The sequence below is a fragment of the Pistacia vera genome, unplaced genomic scaffold, assembly GCF_008641045.1.
Source record: "Pistacia vera cultivar Batoury unplaced genomic scaffold, PisVer_v2 Contig1318, whole genome shotgun sequence".
Taxonomy (NCBI): Eukaryota; Viridiplantae; Streptophyta; class Magnoliopsida; order Sapindales; family Anacardiaceae; genus Pistacia; species Pistacia vera.
Genome location: NW_022195378.1, coordinates 85,388 through 91,747, shown reverse-complemented (window position 1 = coordinate 91,747; position 6,360 = coordinate 85,388). Strand labels below are relative to the sequence as shown.

General features: G+C 34.5%; 1 pseudogene; it reads right to left on the bottom strand.

Moving 5' to 3' along the window:
* Positions 1–2,074: 2,074 nt before the first annotated feature.
* Positions 2,075–5,531, bottom strand: LOC116122122 (annotated as a pseudogene).
* Between the last annotated feature and the right edge of the window lie 829 nt (positions 5,532–6,360).

Sequence of the window (6,360 nt, the reverse complement as noted above, 5' to 3'; positions counted from 1 at the left end):
GCTCAATCTCTCTTTCTCTTTACTATTAGAGTGTTCTCATTCTCTTTACGCTTAGAGTTGCTATTCTCAACATTCTCTACTCTTTCACACTCAAACTATTACTCATAGTATAGCTTATACTCAAAATTCTCTACTCTTGCTCAAGCTAGTACTTATCTCTTCCTCAAGCTAGTACTCATAGCATAGCCTAACTCTTAGAGTAGTCTATTCACAAAGTTCTCTACTCTTTCTTAAGCTACTTCTCAATGCACAATTAATGCACATGGATGGCTCATGCTCAATAATGCACTTAGGAAATGCCAATATGCAACGTTGCATCAAAGACAGTCGTTCTGCGCAGGTCACACTCAAAAAGGCATAACTTGAGTTAGACACATCGGATTGCTACGATTTTTGTCTCGTTTTAAAGCTTAGAGACAGGGTATAACTTTTATGTTTTGGTCTAAACCTAGTTCAATCCGTAAGATGCCCAAAAATCACTCAGAAAGTCACAGCTGTGACAGGGCAGTTTGGTAACATGTTTTCACTTAGGCATTTCATCAAACAACTCATGTGCATACAAAAACTCCTCTATAACTACAACCAGATTTCTCTTTTTAATCATCCAAAATGGGAAGAAACTCCCTTCTATGGACATAATTCATATCATAGAAGAACACTCCTCAAAAATTTACTCAATCTCCTCCAACTTCATCTCAAACTCATCACACATCAACACTTCTCATAAAGGAAGAATATCCAACAAACACAACATGAATATTCATCTCAACTCCATTTCTCAACAAATAGACATACATCTCTACTCAATTTCTCAACAAGCATCATATATACATGCATAAAGAAAATCTTTACTCAAGGATTTCTTAAACTTTAGCTTGAGTTGGATTTACTTATCTCATACTTGAGTAGTCTTCACTAAAACTCTCTACTCTTGTTGGACCTTAGCTTTCCCTTATTTCTTAAGCATAAACTTAGTAAGAACTTAACCCTTACATAAATAAAACTCACATCTAGAGTAGAGATTCTTACCTCTTCTTGCTTAGGATCAATTCTTTGTCAAATCTCAACTCAAAACTCTCAAAAATCCCTTGGAAGATTGAGTGAGGAATTGAGAGAAAATGGGAGATGAAGATGCGGTGGAAAAGGGTGAAAATGAAGGGGTTTAGAGAACTAAACTCTTATTAGCTCATATAATATACACTCTTTCCAATTTTGCCCCTACTCTTTCTTGAAAATTTCACCTTTATCCTTTAATTCTTTACAAACTCACCCCCATTCTACACTATTCTCCATAAAATTTTCTTGCATTTTACTCCCCACTTTTCCTGCTAATTAGGGGTAGAATGGTCATTTTGCCCTTAGGAAAGAATTCTCTAGAAACTCAAACAAAACTCAGTCGGCCCTTCGCCGCGGCGAAGGATTCTCTGTCGCCCCAGCGAAGAATTACAGAACCGACACCGCCATACACAAAGCCAACGTCACCACGGCGAAGATTATTCTTCGCCCCGGTGAAGACTGCAACTCCAAAATCCGCTAAGTCTTGATCAATTCCAGGGTAAACACTTAACCAAACCCAAAACATAAACTCAACCAAGGGCCAACCAAACAACATGAATAAGATACAACCTCATTTAGGGGCAATTCAGTAAACCTTGAGGCCATAACATAAACAATGGCTATGTATCTCAAATGGGGCGTTACAGTCATCAATTGACATAATAGTGTCACATCTACTATCACGTTAAGGTTGCAAGAGAAAGTTATGAGATTGAGTTGTAAACGTAATATTTTTATTTGCATATATGTACATTAAAAAATTAGAACGTCAATGTCAAAAGATTTTCAATTATATAAATTCACAAGAGAACTAATCCCATTTGCCATTCAAGTGAATGTAAAACTTGTTTCAATGTTGATTATAGTCTATTAAATAAAATTAAAGTAAATGATTTCATGCTACAACATTATACACAAATTCATAATCTATTTTTTAATTAATAAAGGAAGCCTAGGATTTCAAAAAAAAAAAAAAGTAAAAATTATATAACTAAGAAAATAGTCTGAAAATGTAACACTAGCTGAGCCTTAATTAACCTACAGAAATATCCCTAAGCTTCTTCATCGTCAATAAATTCTTTTTCCTCATAAGAACAAAGTATAAACATAAACATAAACATAAACATAGTTTGATGCATAAATGTGTGTCTACTAAACTTTCGCCAATGATGGTTTAGTCCCGATTTGGTTTCAGCTCAGCTCCTTGAACCAGAGCTGCGGATGATACGCACCTTCATGATATCTTGCACATTCCCCTCCGTTTGCGGAAATTCACAAATGCAGACATCATCTTTCTTCACATGGTTCCACCGGCAGACATCTGCCCATCCATGAATCATTGTTCGACCATCCTTCCAATTCATCATGAAAGAAAATGTTTTCGGCTAATTCAATTTCAAAATCTTTCAAGAATTTTGGTGAAACATTCTGCAGAATGAGAAAGAGATTTCTACCATAAACAAATATATCATAAATGGTTTGACCCTAGTAAATTCAAGCCAAACCAAACCATGTAAACTATGGTTTACAGATGAGCAGAGATCATTACCAAATGGCGCTTACACCCCTAGCACACGAAGTAGGGGTTTTGAGGTTTAACATAGCTGATCGCTTCAACTCCTTCGTGCAATCGAGCGTTAACAGAAGCCCTTCTCTTAGATCGTCCTGAATCAAATTTAACCAGTAGGTCATAGTTACACCATCACACATTAGCATAAAATTCAAACAGGCACATACATTAACTCTTAGACGAAGAAGAGAAAACAGATGTTTACCATTGTTTCCACTAGTCTTTTTGACTTCTTCTTCTTATTTTGTATCCTCCTCCTCACCTTCTTCTTCTTTGATATAATCTTCATCACCATCATTTTCACCAGTGTCTTCTTTCTCTTCCATCTTCACCTCCATGTTGCTCACATAAGTGCGAGTTTCTCTCTTCTTGCATCCACATTTCCCAAAAATCAAAATATCAAATTATGATCATCATATTTATGTATAATGTACACTGTGGTTTACAGCTCATTACCAAGTGATTCTTCCTGTACCCCTTGTTTTTCCACATGAAGTAGGGGTTTTGAGGTTGATCATGACTGACTGCGCCAACTCCTTCATGCAATCCAGGGTTAATATCAGCCCTTCTCTTAGATCCTCCTGAATCAAATTTAACCAATATGTTATAGTTATTCCGTTTGTATGAATTTCAAACAGGCACAAACATTTTCTCTTAAATGAAGAAGAGTATACAATTGTAAGATGTTTACCATTTATTCCAAGAATCTTCTTCCCTCTACGCTTTGCGATAATTGTTGCTTCTTCTTCTTCTGTATCGTCCTTCTCACCTTCTTCTTCTTTAGTACAATCTTCATAATTTGCAGCACCACACTCATCATCAACATTGATAACAACAATGTCATCCTCATCTTCTTTCTCCTCCATCTTCACTTCTATGTCAATGCTCACATTAGGACTAGTTTCCCTCTTCTCGCATCCACATTTCTCAAAAATCAGAACATTGAATATATGATCACCATGATAGCTAAAAACTAAAGAATCTGCAGGCTCTACATAATTATCTTCAACAAACTTCTGCCAGCCATTTGCAAATAACACCATACTATCAGTGTCGGCCATCTCCACATGCCAACGCTTTCCCATTCGATTTCGAAGCACAGCTTTCTTCAGGGATCCATTCAAGTACTTCACAAAAGCATTTGGGATTTTCTACAGAACAAATTAGTAGTTTTGTCAGTCATAAAATATCAATCATAACACCTAGGAGATAATTGAAAATTGTTATATGTGTTTCTTTATGTTAAAAATGTAAGTTGTTATAGTTTAGTGCTCTACAAATATACATAAACTAAACAATTTGTAACCAAAATCAACCCATTAAATCCATTATTCAACCCCTAGATCTACCCCTTAAACCCACTTGAAATTACTAAACAGAGAAACAAATAATATTTTTTCATTTTCTAAAGTGAATATCATATGAGATCATCTTCAAGGTATCAACAAAACAAACTTCATATACAATAAATAACTTCCATTGAAAGGATACAGAGCTCGGAGCCTATAAAGATAACATTTTGATCTACTTTTACTACTCATTTTGGAACCAATCAATAGTAAAGAACCAAAATTTCATCACATTTAACAGAAAAAAAAAAAAAAAAAAAAAAAAAAGCTCAGACTTGTAAAGCTCAAACTTACACTTTTCCCACTTATTTCCCAACCCATCACATTAAAACAGTAAAGCCACAAACTTTTCAGAATGATACAAAATGTCATTTTGCAACCAATCAACAGTAAAGAACCAAATTTCATCACATTCACAGAAAAAAAAAAAAAAAAAAAAAAAAAAAAAAAAAAAAAAAAAGCTCAGACTTGTAAAGCTCAAAACTTTATCCCCTTTTCCCACTTATTTTCCCGACCCATCAACATTAAAACAGTAAAGAGCCAAACTTTTCAGCATGCATACAAAATGTATCACAAAACAAACGAACCCAGATAAATGAAAAAAAAAAATAGAGAGTTAAAGAGATTACAAAACCATCATAGCCATGCTTCGGAAGAAACTCTTGGAAGAAATGAGCTACTCCCTTGTTGTTTGTTTTGGACGCCATTTCTTTCTCTCCGTGTTTGTGAGCTGAACTGCAGAAGCAAAGGTAGAGCTAGCTTCTTGAAGAAGTAAAATGATGAGTTCTTTTAAGCCAAGGAATAATGGGTTGTTATAGATCACGTGGCTTTCCACACTTATGCCACATTTGTTGTCAATGAAAAATGGCTTGATCAAGTACAAATGGATCATGCATCGGTTCTTTTGATTTATTTTATTACAATTAATTATAACATGGGCTACTTTCTCGTGCTTTGAGCAGATATATATTTCTGAAAATCTCTACAGTTTGGACAGGCAAAAGACAAAACTGAGGGCCCGCATTGTTGAGTTGGCTTATTGTTAGAGGTTAGTGGGTTGAGTTCTGTTTGGAGATAGAGAAAACCCAGTCATGCTTTGAGTCTTGATTCATATTTTGAGGGAAGTGCTTTGATGAAAAGTGTTTTTCAGTTTTACAATTAAAAAGTAAATAAAAAAACCAACCAAAAATACCTCTAGAAGTGAAGTGTAAATTCAAACACATTTTAGTAAATGTTAAATTTGTGTAATTGTGCAACTTATAGGAATTTAAGTTATATTATTGTTAAGGATATTAGGTAATTGATTTCAAGTTACGAGCAATTGATAAAGAGACTTGAGACACGGAATTTGACAAATGACATTATAAAATGTATCCAAAAACACTTGTCACTTTACCATAACTCAACAGAACCATCTACTTCCATTAGCAAATTGAAGCTGTTTTAAGATAGAGGTGGACAGATTTCAAAGGAATTCATAAGAAAACATTTTCAGCATCTGAATCCTCATTAACATCAATAACAACAATGTCATCTTCATCTTCTTCCTCCTCCATGTTCACAAACTTTCGCCAACCATTCAGAATAAACACCCCACTATCAGTATAATTCATCTATACAAGCCACAAATTTTCCATTGAATTTTGAAGCACAACCTTCTTTGGAAATCCATTCAAGTGTTCCACAAAAGCATCTGGGATTTTTTGCAGCAGAAATGGAAGAAATCAGTTTCATCATCTGCATAATTTTCATATCAGTAAAAAATATTCACAAAACTGATCCTTGGCCTAAAGCAAACTTGAAGCTCCATTCAATCTAATTAATAAAGTGATTTTATCATTCGCAAGCACTTATTATAATATGAGAAAGATTTAAACTTTCTTCCTCTCTCAATTGCTCTCAATACATTAACCCACCAAATTAAAAAAGAACAAGAGTTCGAAGTTGGAACCCTCGACGGTTTTTTCATAAAAACAACTCACAGGCCGGACCATCCGGGTAGTCCTAGTAGGTAACTCCAAAATCTACCCACTTAAATATTCGCTAAACATTATGTTATTGCCAGTTGATTTTTTTTTTTTTTTTTTTTTTTTCATTTTCTAAATTGGAATCCTGTTCCATTTAACAATAGTCTTAAAACTCATGAGTACTACAATTCATAATGTTACATACAACAAAGCTCAGAGCTTGTAAAGCTAAGAGATTTCTTCACTTTTACTGCATATTTTTGCAACCCATCAACAATAGAACAGTAAAGAATCAAACTTTTCATCTAGCATATCAAAGAAACCACAAAACAAAAAAACCCAGAAAAGAAAATGCTGAAACAGAGAGAGTAAATGAAATTACCAAGCCATCGTACCCATGCTTTGGTAGGAACTGTTT